Raw genomic sequence first — 13,354 nt, 5'->3', positions numbered from 1 at the left:
CTCCACAGTATATTTGATAGAAAATGTTTACCGAACATTGCAGACTTAATTAAGTGTGCTTATACTTTATGTAATGACTCGAGGAGGCTAATAATGTAAACAACTAACCGACTGAGACCTGCTTCCAAATTGGGAGTATAGTAGTGCAGCTTACACTGCGCACTCGCACAGAAGCTCACAGGAAAAGGTTTTTTGTTTTTTTTTAAATGTTCTTCTCTGTGAACTCCTTTAATTAGAATAACAAGGATGTGAGTTGCTTAGAACAAGGGATGTCAAGCAAAGATCTTGCATGTGGTATTTACAAGCAACATGAATGTCGTTATTGTGTGGTTATACATGCTGATTTGGCCCGTTCGCCAGCACAGTCAGCAGTTGCAGCAGTGGCTGTGACACGGGGCTCATGAAGGTAATTAAGGCATTTAAGCTACTTCTGCCCAAAGTCATAACTCAGTCAAGTCTGAACACATTTTAATTTAATTTAATTTTTTTAGGCTCAAGTGTGATTTACGCTTCCATGTAATAACTGGAAGAACTGCAAACAGAAACTGCTCAAAGTTAATTTGCCAGAGTTATCGCGATGCTTGAGGTTTAATCGACACCAATTGCCCATCATCAAATTCCTTTTTTATCGCATACACTGATTCAACTCACTGTTTGAGGACACTCGGTCTGCATCCAATGTGTCGATGGAACAGGACAGTATTCCACCAAAATCAGAACATCTGTGCAAGGCAAAAACTGGAGCACGAACAAAAAACGCTGCACGCCTCCTGACAGAGCAACACCTGGAGCTGACAAAAAACTCAATGGAGAGCCACCTGAAATAGACGCAGAACAGTAATACCCATGATTTATTTTTAACTTACTTTCTCATTTGACTCAGTGAACTTATAATCATGTTTTAGGAAAAGAGTTTGAGATGATTTAAGCTTTGTGGCATGATGCGTTATCTGGCTGGAAGCAGCCATCAGGACATGGGTACACTTCACAGCAATACTCAATTAGGCTGTGGCATATTGAATAATGATTAGTTGGTACTAAGGGGCCTTAAGTGTGCCAAGAAACTACCACAGCATTGCACCAACACCAGCATACTAAACCTCCAGGCAGGAAGGATCCATGCTGTTGTTTATAGCAAATTCTGACCCTATCGTCCAAAAGGGGCAGCCGAAACTAAGCCTCAACAGACCATGCAACTTTTCTTTTTCCAATCTTTTTTTAGCTTAAAGCTGAAAGCAGTCTGGCCATTCAGCTCTGGTATCAAAAAGATATTTTCAACTAGACAAATGCCACCCATTAGATATTTTTTCTTTTTTGGACCATTCTCTGTAAACCATGGGGATGGTTGTGTGGGAAAATCCCAGTAGATCAGTAGACTCAGAGAAATACTCATACCAGCCAATGTGGCACCAACAACCATGTCATGTTCTGCTCCAGTCGGATGCTTGGTTGAAAGTGAAGCAGGTCGTCTTGACCATGTCTACATGGCTAAATACATGAAGTTCCTGCCATGATTGTCTGATTAGATATTTGTGTGACATGACATATCGGAAGGTAAAACTCCAATTAGGAAGTTGCTAAACAGATACAGATCTAGCATAGAGCTGAAAACATAAATGATGATGGACTGCTTGTGACTCTTTTCAGGAGAGGCAGATGTGTGTTGTGACATTTCTGTGAAAAAGTCAATAGTAAAGTATTTACAAGGACAGCTAAACCTGTCAGTTTGAAAATGTGTCATTTTCAAAAATAATCTGCTGACGCATTCAGGCGAAAAAATATAGCTACCGGTGAAAATAGTTGATCACCGGCAGTCTGAGTCTCCACGCCACTGCGAGTTCCCTTCATCCTGCGGTGGTTTTGTTTGTGGCTCGGCTCAAACAAATCACCACATCTTGTTTGTACCGTGAATTATGTTTTTAATAGTAGACACTAATTACCCACGCTATCATCCCGTTACATTGTCTCTGCACGTCACGCCATTCTGGAAGGATTGCGCTGTTGTAATTACTGTAGGAAGTGATGCGTTTAATGGGATGCACTGACTGACAGTTTTAGTATTGAATATATGGTCTGGGTTTGGTAAAGGCTGCAGGAAAAAAATGAGCAGGGAGCGTTATTGTGAACGTATGTACTTGTGTTTTTTATTTGTAGCCTGTGCCGTGCTCTACGTGACGGTATGGACCTTTTTCCCTCGTCCTATGTATTGTGTGTCTTAGATTTAAAGGTTCTGCTCTATTCCACTTCTCTGCCGCAGGCCAGCACAGCTTTCAGTCTGCAGTGATGGAAGTTTATATTGACCCATAAATTAGCTATACTGCTCTGCCACATCCAATAGGGTGCTCTTAGGAAAGTCTGTCCCCTGTTAGCTGGGGATGTGAAACGGAAAGGCAAAAAAATTCTGTTGATATATTTATTTTAATGTGGGTTCAAACCCCTCACACTGTGTTGTAATTTTAAAAAGCAACTCTGTCAGATGACATCTGCGAATTAGTTTTGGGGTTTTTTTTGTTTATCTTTTGTGAAGTTCATCTCGCAGTTTGGTTTCCTGATCAGGATGAACATCACAACAAGACAGACCCGTGTGGACTGCCAGCTTTTTGTTCTGTTAATTTACTCAGGCGCTCCCCAGATGCTCTTTTTACACACACACAGCCAGGGAAATCTGCAGATTGCTGTTTCAGTCTGTTGCAAGCATCAGACACAACTACTCACGTCACACTAGGGGGTAGACTCACATGGACAGCTTCACTTCCTACGTTTCTGACAAGTATTTGATGAATAAAGCCCTGGTGTTGTGCTTCTTGTTGGTTGCAGAAGTTCAGTTGTGTTAGACTCTTGTGCTCGACCACATGACATGTTTCATCTGTTAAAGCATGCTCTGATTGGTATGCACAGCCTGTCAGAATCTGCTTTAACAGTATCAGTTGCACAGAAATAAGGAATTAGTTCTGATAGAAATGTAAATTCTTCAAAGGAAAGAAAAAAGCTGGAGGTAAATCTGTCATTACTCTAAGATGCTTTTGTAGTATGAAAGCTTAGAGAGTAGCAAGTTAATTACATTCCTTATCAGGTTACAAGGGAGAGTGCGCACAGGTTTGCTGTGAGATTAGCCTGTTGCTAAATGGTCAGTGGCTCCTGAAGTTGGTTTTAAACTGTGTTTGTTGCTTGGTTCGGCTGACTTGTTAGGCCTGATTCAAAGTCCTGCGTCATTTTGAGACATCCTGAGAAACACCAGATGGATTAGCATTTTATGATCAAGCAAAGTAATTTTTAGTACAACCTTGAGGCACTGCTCTCTACCACAAGGTGAATGAGAATGTGACTTTTGGGCAGCCTATTAAATCAATTATGCACAAGTTCTGATGGACAGAGTATTTCACGTTGAAATCCTTTTGAAAGTGAGCTGTGGACTTCAAGATTAACCAGGATGAACCTTTGATGATTCACGGTGGACTGTGTATCACAGGTGTCAAATAACAGGATGTGGTGAATGCTAAAACATGAGGTTTTAGCATTTAAATCCTCCCTCTGGTTATTCAAGATCCTGTCATGGTGATCCCAGCCTAAGCAGGGTATTCCACATGTCCTCAGCAAAGTTTCCTCTTATTCTGGAGGATCCTGAGGTGGGCCCCAAGCTAGATGATATATATAATCCTTCTAGCAGGTTCTGGTTCTACCCTGAAGTCTCCTCTGAGTGTGAACAATCTCCAAAGGAGGCACTCTAGCTTAACCCTCTGGGGTTGCTGGACGCGCCGGCGCGTCAAAATCACATGACCAATTTAAGACGACACATCTATGAGATGCAGCACGTCAGAGTCTCCACTTCAACTTGGGTCGAAAGTGCGGACTTCAAACTATATACCAGTTTTTGAATTGTGTCGATGGGCCACGTAAAACCAGAGTTGTGATAAAAAATGCACGCGATGTTTTTTTTTCTGAACAAAACAGTGGCGTTTACAGCGGGAAGAACGGTAAAACTGCATTTTCTACAGACAGCGCTAGCAAACACTCTCCGCTTGCGAGTGAAAAAAGAAAAAGAAAAAACACTCTTTCCCTATTGGTGTTAGAGTTTACCATGTCAGCCAATCAAAAAAATGATAAGGCAACATGTGACATTTGGTTGTTTAGGGAGAAGGGGAAGTTTTTAGGAGTGATACCCGCGACGGAAAGCGGGCGAGCGAAAGACAGAGAGAGAGCGAGTTTTCATATGTGAGACATTAGTGACGTTTAGCGTGTTTGGAGGCTGTAGTTAGTGTGTTGTGTAGTTATTGTCTTGTATTGTGTGTCAGTTAGACCGCTGAATTTCATATTTGCTCTAAAAAAGCCGTCAAAGGCAGATTCCAGTGTAAAAGCTGTTCCCACATGGAAAACTGGACTGATGCACCTCCTGCTGTCAGACCTGCAGGGTTTAGGCCTGTGGTGTTCTCCTTTGTCTTATACTGAACACAAACTACATTTTTTTGGACTGGCACAAATCATTTGTGTGCCTTCTTCTTTGATGCAGAACACCAACCAAACAGCAACTCAGGTAAAAGCAGAGGAGGGGGGCTATGTGTTTACGTGCATAACGAGTGGTGTTGTAACAGCAGGATCATTCACACGCACTGTTCTCCTGATTTGGAGGTTCTGGCAGTCTCGTGCAGACCTTTTTACATCCCGAGGGAGTTTACAGTAGTTATTGTGATAGCTGTTTATATACCGCCGGATGCTAACGTTGGCATGGCTCTCAGCCTCTTGCTCAACACCATAAACAAACAACAGCTTGCCCACCCCGATGGGGTTTTTATTGTCGCCGGCGACTTTAACAAAGCGTGCCTAAAGACTGTGCTTCCTAAATTTGTCCAGTTTGTGGACTTTGCTACGAGAGGAGAGCACACTTTGGACCATGTCTATTCAAACATCAGGCATGCTTTCAGAGCGACACCCCTCCCCCACCTGGCTGGATCTGACCACCTCTGCATGTCCTTCACCCCCACCTACACCCCCCTGCTGAGAAAAACAAAGCCCCAGACAAAGACAATAAAAACCTGGCCTGAAGGAGCCCTCTCTCAACTGCAGGACTGCTTCTCAACAACTGTATGGGATTTATTCTCCAGCCACAACCTCCAGGAGTACACGGACACTGTACTCTCGTACATCAGGAACTGTGTTGACAGTGTCACCATCAACAAAAGGGTCAGGGTGTTTCCAAATCAAAAACCCTGGATGAATAGTGAAGTGCAATCCCTCCTAAAAAGCCGCAACACTGCCTTCAAGTCAGGGGACAGGGCTGCGTATAGGGCGGCCAGGGCAGACCTGAGTAGAGGCATCAGGAAAGCTAAGGCTGCCTATAGGAGGAGGATTGAAGATCACTTTGCTGACAACGACCCCAGAAAAATGTGGCAGGGGATCAATCACATTACCAACCACAGAAGCAATAACCAGGCGACATCTAGGACTGATGCCTCGCTGGCTGAGGATCTAAACCGTTTCTTCGCCCGCTTTGAGACGACCAGGCCCTCAGCTGTCACACCACTTCCACCCGCCCCCAGCACTGGCACACTAACACTCAGGGAGCATCAAGTGAGGTGTGTTCTAAGGTCAGTGAATCCCAGGAAGGCGGCAGGTCCTGATGGAATACATGGAAAGGTTCTCAGAGCATGTGCTGACGAACTGACCGGAGTCTTCACTAAAATCTTCAACCTTTCCTTGTCATCAAACACCGTCCCGCCTTGCCTCAAAACCTCCACCATCATCCCCATCGCCAAGAAGTCAGCTGTGGCCAGCCCAAATGACTACAGGCCTGTTGCACTTACGCCTGTAGTGATGAAGTGCTTTGAGAGACTGGTCTGTCAGCACATCAGGGCCGGTCTGCCTCCCACTCTGGACCCCCACCAATTTGCCTACAGGACAAATCGATCCACCGAGGACGCCATCACCATAGCGCTCCACACTGCGCTGAGTCACCTGGAGCACCGAGGAAGCTATGTGAGAATGCTCTTTCTGGACTTCAGCTCAGCATTCAATCATATCATCCCGGAGATCCTGGTCCAGAAACTGTCTCACCTGGGACTCTCCACCCCCATCTGCCTCTGGATCAAGGACTTCCTGACAAATAGACCACAGTCTGTCAGACTCGGCCCCCACCTGTCCAGCACCATCACACTCAGCACCGGGTCTCCACAAGGATGTGTTTTGAGTCCCCTCCTGTTTACGCTCTACACATCCGACTGCTCCCCTACCCATCTCTCAAACACCATCATAAAGTTCGCGGATGACACCACAGTGGTTGGACTCATCTCAAGGGGGGATGAGTCGGACTACAGAGATGAGGTCAACAGACTGACTGAGTGGTGTTCAGTTAACAAACTCCAACTGAACACCACGAAAACTAAAGAACTTATCTTGGACTTCAGGAAGGGCAGAGCAGACCCGGCCCCACTCTACATCCACGGGAGCTGTGTGGAGAGGGTACACTCCATGAGGTTTCTGGGCGTGCAGATCTCTGATGACCTCTCCTGGACTGCAAATACCACGGCGGTGGTAAAAAAAGGCCCAGCAGCGTCTCCACTTTCTGAGAGTGCTCAGGAGGAACAACCTGGAGGAGAGGCTGCTGGTGACATTTTACAGAGCCACCATAGAGAGCATCCTAACGTACGGCATAACAACATGGTATGCAGGGTGCTCAGCTGCGGACAGGAAAGTACTGCAGAGGGTCATCAACACAGCCCAGAAGATCACTGGCTGCTCTCTGCCCAGCCTGGAGGTCACTGCAAACTCTCGGTACCTCAGCAGAGCTGGCAATATCATTAAGGACCACTCTCACCCCAGCAACCAACTGTTTGAACTATTACCGTCAGGCCGACGGTACAGGTCACATAAAACCAGGACAAACAGATTCAGGGATGGCTTCTTTCCCAGAGCTACCACCGTAGTAAATAAGCACAAAAACAATTGAACCTGCTTAGCTATACCATACCGTCACTGCCATTATATTATGCTGCTATTCATACTGTCATTATATTAATGCTGCTATCCTGTATATATCGTACTTACTATTGTTTGAGTACTTGCGATTATTTTATTGTACTTTTTATATTTTACATTTATATTTATTATTTATCTTGCACCAAGGGAGTGGCACTCCAATTTCGTTGTACTCTGTACAATGACAATAAAGGCTATTCTACCTGATTGTTCAGTAAATAGATTTAAATGGTTATATAAAAAACACCTGAGGCCTTGGCTGCATTTTTAGTTAAATAGTACCATATAACTTTGTTGTTTGCAAAACTTGTGCATAATTTTTAGAAATGTACAATTTCTATTTGCATTTCAAGTTATGAAAATGATTCGTTAAACATGTTTGTGGGTTTTACAGTAAAAAATATAACTTTTTTCTACTCGGATTTTGAATTTTTTGTCTGAATTTAGATCAACTGTGCTAATATAGTATACCAAAATGAAAAAATAACTCAAATTTCAGATATTTGAGGTTGTGCTGAAAATAATAATACCAAAAAAGGCAAGAAAAACATATTTTAAAGGTGAAATATAGAGGTAAAATCAAAAGTAGTCAAAAACGGCCAATTATACCCTGGACCCCAGAGGGTTAAACCAGCTGAACTCCTTTTAATACAAAGGAGCCAACCTCTTCACCCGATCTCTAAGGCTGAGGCAGGCCACAGAGCTCATTCTTCTAGTCTCTACCCAGAGCTCATGACCATATGTGAGGGTTGGAACGTAGATTGACTTTGTAAATCAAAAGCTCCGCAACGGCCCAGCGCAGTGCTTACATTACTGCTGATGCTGCACCTTTCTGCCTGTCCATCTCACGCTTCATTTTACCATCGCTTGTCCACAAGTTCCCAAGATCATTAAAACCTTTTGGCTTTACTGTTACTCTACCTGTCTTCATTATAAAAATAACTCAAGTGTTTTCAGTACCTCTCCAATAAGCTACTTTAGATCTACTCTGCGCTCACTAGAAAAGGGACTGACTTTTCTACTTCAGTTCATTTGTGTGTTGACTTGTAATTAACTTTTCAGACAAAGACAAAAAAGTTGCTTTAAAATATATTCAGTAAAATACATCAGCCTAGCCCATATTAGGCTTTTTTAAGATAGTGTTTGCTGTTAGAACTGACATGTTGAAGTCGAAATGGGACTATTGCAGCTTTCTTCTTCCCCTCCATACACAGTGTTTCTGCCCCCGTTGAGGTATTTCCCTTCTCCTTAAAGAAAATCACTACAGTTGCTTTATTGATTGAAAAAAGCGCACTGTCTAGAAATAAGAGGAAATTGTTACTTTTGGTTAAGGTATAAGCATGTTACCTTGACTAGTCCCAATTTAATCCTATGATCACTTGCAGAAGTAATTAGCGTCATGAGAAAGAAAAAAGACTAGCAGGGGGCTGTTCTGCTTATATTCAGAATGACTGCAGATATTATTTCTTCAATTAAAACCAATAAAATGATCTGTTGATTATCCAGTACCTGAGTTAGGGTCTGATACCCACCCTGCCAGATCGTCCCACCAACAGCCATGTGATCAAACTCCCAAACTTTTCCTTGAGCATACTGCAAATGAGCAATTGACAAATACCCCCGCTGAGACGTTTCACATCATTACTTTGTGGGTAACTTGGGATCACCAGGAGGCTTATTCTTTACATCCATCTTCCTTGTCATTGATGATTGATCTTTTTCTGGCCAGGCAGTAGTGATTGGGACAGTTTCTCTCCATTGCTTTCCTTCTTTACCCATCAGATACTGCATTGTTTAATGAGCTTGCAAGTACAGCCTGTACTCCATCCACCTCTCATCTGTACATCAGCCCTCCGTGTCGCTCTTTCTCTTTGACATGTCATCTTTGTCCCTGTGCCCCCTGTTATGTCTCGTCCTTCTCGGGTTGTACACCAGTTGGCCTCTTCATTTTTCTTTTTCTGACATTTGTCTTTTATTCTCTTCCTCCTCTTTACTTGAATTAGCTGACTCCACCTCATCCTCTTTAAATCTCTGACAGTAGCCTGTCCTTCGTAGGTGACAGTGTGCCACACACTTAACGCCACACTGGGGAAGGTAGTGATTGGAGACGGTAGCATGGATCAGAATCGTTCCAACCATCTCTAGTGATCTTGTGCTCTTGTGCACAAGTGACCACTCACAGTCAGCTACTGACTTCAAAGTGATGTTGATGCATCTGAACGGTTGGGGGTAATTTTAGAAATCACATCTATTGGGTTTGTGATACTTAAGGACGGGAATTTATAAGAATTTAGTGATTCTGATTCCATTATCGTTATCACTTACTGATTCGATTCCTTATCAATGTCCTTATTGAGTCTCATTGGGGTCTCACTAGCTCTGCTTTGGGAGTCACCCGTATCTCCAAGAAAGCATATTAAAGATAAAACATGCAGAAAATTAATTGCATGCTGTGTTTTCAAATGTTTGTGCATGTCACCTCGTTGTTGTGATCAGCGTTGGGGTCATTACTCAAAAAAATTGATGAATTACAAGTATAACAGAACACTTTTCTTAAAAGTAATGCAGTATGTTGTTAAATTACTCCGAGGAGAAAGTAATTTGTTGCACTACTTATTACATTACGTTTGCATGTCTCTGTGAAATTATGTGGAAAGCATTGTCTCACAATTACCTTTTAAGAATATAAACAGTTTTACAGTTTTATCTGTTCTGGACGGAGATTGCACTTTGTCATTGTGCTCTCGTCTCTTTGTGCAATAATAATAATAAAAGTAATTTCCATATCCAGACAGCTATTTTTCTCCTTTGGGACACGAAATGAAATTGCTAATTGGCTAATTGTAGCAAAGGTGTAAAGGGAACAGATGAGTGGGATCGATAGGAATTGCAAGGAATTGAACTACTGGGAACTAATTGAGAACTGGTTCTCTCCAAGAACCGGTTCTCAACTCCCATCCCAAGTGATACTAAAATGATTAACTGTCTGAATTTCCAAATTAGACGGCAGTTATTTGCAAGCCTTTGCTGATCATTTGGTTGTAGTCAGTCTGAGATGGCCCATGATTGTTTGGGAGCAGGTGCGAGGCAGTTGCTTTGCGATCAAAAGTGGTCACCCAAAGGTTGAGGGTGTTGCACACTCAACCTCTGCAGTCCTATTTTTACTCTAATGTGAGTGAACCATGAGATCAGCTGCTGCTGCATCACAGACCTCGACCAGCCCTCCCCAAATAGCACTTCAGTTCAGGTCCTCATTGACAAAACATGAACATGAACTAATCATCAGTAGTGAGGCTGTTTGCTCACTATCTGACATATCCTTTACCGACAAGGAGACTGATAAAGGCATACAGTTGGTTCAGGTAATTTCCATCCTGCTTTAGCTCCGTTTTGTTGTTGGGATTATGCTTTTGATTTTTTTTTTTCTGCACCTTTGTGATCAGCTCTCACGTCTTGAAGTAGGAAAGAAACTGTTCTAATATGTTTACTTATGTTTGCCATACAGTGAAATATTGATTTAAAAAGGAAAACAAAACACGTATTTAAAAAGAGAAGCTTTATATTGTAGATACTTTTATTTAGGCTAGGTGATAGATGAGTGACAGGTATGTGGGTTGAACTTTGAGCCACTGAGGCGAAGGAGAACATGAGAAACATTGCATTTGTTAGTATTGAGAAATTTAATAGAAGTAACAACACAGCATGGTAACTGAAAAATGTACCTTATTTATTCCCCCATTTGTGCCAATGCTAGTAAATAAATAAATAAAATTGCAGATGATTATGTCAAAATATTTACTGTTACAATAGGTTTAACAGTACAATAGATTTCAACTTGTTACGATTCCATCTTTGACAATTTAGTAAATATGAAATTGATCTGACAATTGATAAATATCAGCTTCTGCCATTGTTAATCGTCACGTCAACGTCACTGTCAGTAAGGCTAATATTCACCAATTGCCGTGTTTGATTAAGTAAGTAAGTAAGTAAAATTTATTTATATAGCACATTTCACAGATAAAAATCACAAAGTGCTTTACAATAAGATCAGACATACAAGTTAAAATTAATTAAATTAGTTAAAAGCCCGTTTGTATAAAAATGTCTTCAGCTGCTTTTTAAAGGAGTCAGTAGAGTCTAGACAGCGTAAAGACAACGGCAGAGAGTTCCACAGCCTAGGTGCCAGTGCCTGAAAAGCCCGATCCCCACGTGTTTTAAATCTAGTACGTGGGACCACCCGTAGCCTCTGACCTGAAGACCTAAGTGCTCGGGATGAAGCAATCGTCAGCAACTGTGACAACTTCTGCAAAACAATATATTTTTTGGCAGTTTTCTGGTGTCAAGCCACCCATCAATCTCAAAGGTTATAGGGCTATTTAAACAATTTAAAATCTGTAATCATACAGTGTAGAAATATTATTCACAAGTGAAAAAAATTTATGACATCACAGTGGACATAGCAGTTCACCACAAGGTAAAATCGTAAATGCTTAGAGAAAATGAAGAGATGCATCTCAGATTTAACAAGCCTCAGTTTGCAAGTTAACGTTTATGAAAATACCATCAGAAAAGTGCTGAAAAGGTATGACTTGTTTGGGCAGATTTCAAATGGAAAGCAAAAACATGAAGCATGGCTCTGGTTTGCAAAGTTGGTGAAAACCAAACAAGGATACCAGGACCTTAAGAGAGCCGTGTGTGAATGGATGCCTACAAATCTCAAAAAACTGAAAGTGATATAAATAATGTATACTTTGTAAAGGTGGTTCTACAAGCTTCTGTATCTTGGGGTGTACTCAGTTTTATTTTTCACAACTGTATATTTTTGAAATAATTAGAATTTTCAGAGCAACGAGATTGTCTTGTCTTTGGGGTCCTATGGACTAGAAAAGCGCTATACAAATGCAGGCCATTTACCATTTGTCATTTGTACTTGAAAGGTTGGATTCGTAATTTCAGGTTTCCACAATATGCTTTGCATCAAACCCTGCCATCTAAAAGTGATAATGTGGGGGTACAGAGGGCTTTAAGTGATGTGCTTTTTGATTTGTCCTTTTTTCCCTCCAACGAAGACTGTTTCTCTACTTTTGTCTGGATCTCTGGAGTTAAATAACCTTTCTCATTAAAAGTGCTTTATTAGGCTGTCGCAAAACACTTCCACGTCTTAAAAAGCCACTTGTGATGTAGAAGTTTGAAATGTCAGTCTGGGAGCATATAGCAAGGACAGCTACAGAGAAAATAATAATTATTCCCCTTTGCGTGCATTATGGCTGCATAATAAAAAGGAGAGAGAAACGTTGGAAGGAATAAATGGAGACTGAAGAGAGACGAGAACAGAGAGAGTCCATTAGCTGCTATTAATTACCGCTGATTGGTATTCACAGACTTACTACTTCTGAGCCTCCAAGAGATCAATTCTCCACTCTGGACCTCAGTCAGCACACACAAGTAAGAACAAGTAAAAACACACTTGCCTGTTCCTTTGACCTCTCTTATTTTAACTCTAATATGATTTCCCCCCCCCTATGTTAAAGAACAGATGTGCGCTTTCTGTTTTTTACGCTGCATTGTCACTTTGCTGTGTGCTTCAGGTTAAGTGCCCAGACAGCAGAATAGCCAGTTTGGGGAAAATTAGGTTTCAGATTATACAAGCTGTCCTTGTTTTTACAAAGTGTTTTATTTATTTATTTTCTTTCCTTATTCATAGGAAAATATTGAATCCCCTCCTTTTAATTGCCTTTCTGCGCTCATGACCTTGTCTGGGATGTGCCCGGCATGATCAGACGTGTTTCATATTTACATATTAAGTGTGGGTGTAATGGAAAAAACTAAAGTGTTAAATGAATGAAATTACTGCAGGTAATCTGAAGGAATGTGAACAAGTGGGCATTAGTTTCCATCTTGCTGACTTTCATGGTAAAGCTACATTCACGCTGAATAAAACATGACAGCTTTCTCGTTGCTGTCACATCAGTGCAGGAACATTTCAATGTGAGCATTAGTGTAGCAAGTATGATGCCTTTAAAAATGTGTGATTGTAACTTCAAACATGTAGCTTTTTGGTCTTTTCATGGATTTGATCAGGAGGAATAGACTTTAAATAACAGCGACGGATTTCTTTGTTTTTTTCTCTTTGATGCAAACGTCTAAATAGGCAACATACGCACTTCCTGTTGCTCAGTATGGGTCAGAAAATCCAAGACAATGTCAATGTGACCTTTTACTTTACTGCACTGCTGCCAGTAGACAGGAGTAAAGATTCAGGAGGAACAGGAGTTGGTTAGACAGCCTTTGAATAAGAGGCCTGAACTTGAAGTTTATTTTTATTAAATCCATTTACTGGCAGAGACCAGAAGAAAACATTTCAAAGTGGCCAACGAAAGTA

The 13,354-nt window shown here is 41.6% G+C and overlaps 1 protein-coding gene across 2 annotated transcripts in view; it reads left to right on the top strand.

Annotated features, from left to right (window-relative positions):
* Positions 1 to 13,354, top strand: part of tnksa (tankyrase, TRF1-interacting ankyrin-related ADP-ribose polymerase a) — a 113,600-nt gene that overhangs the window by 15,978 nt on the left and 84,268 nt on the right. The window lies entirely within an intron of this gene.

The sequence above is a fragment of the Rhamphochromis longiceps genome, linkage group LG7 (genome assembly GCF_057381845.1).
Source record: "Rhamphochromis longiceps isolate RC_006_pf linkage group LG7, R_longiceps_female_GT1.1, whole genome shotgun sequence".
NCBI classification, from domain to species: Eukaryota; Metazoa; Chordata; class Actinopteri; order Cichliformes; family Cichlidae; genus Rhamphochromis; species Rhamphochromis longiceps.
Note: the sequence above shows the minus strand (reverse complement) of the source record. Positions and strands in the feature narration are given on the sequence as shown.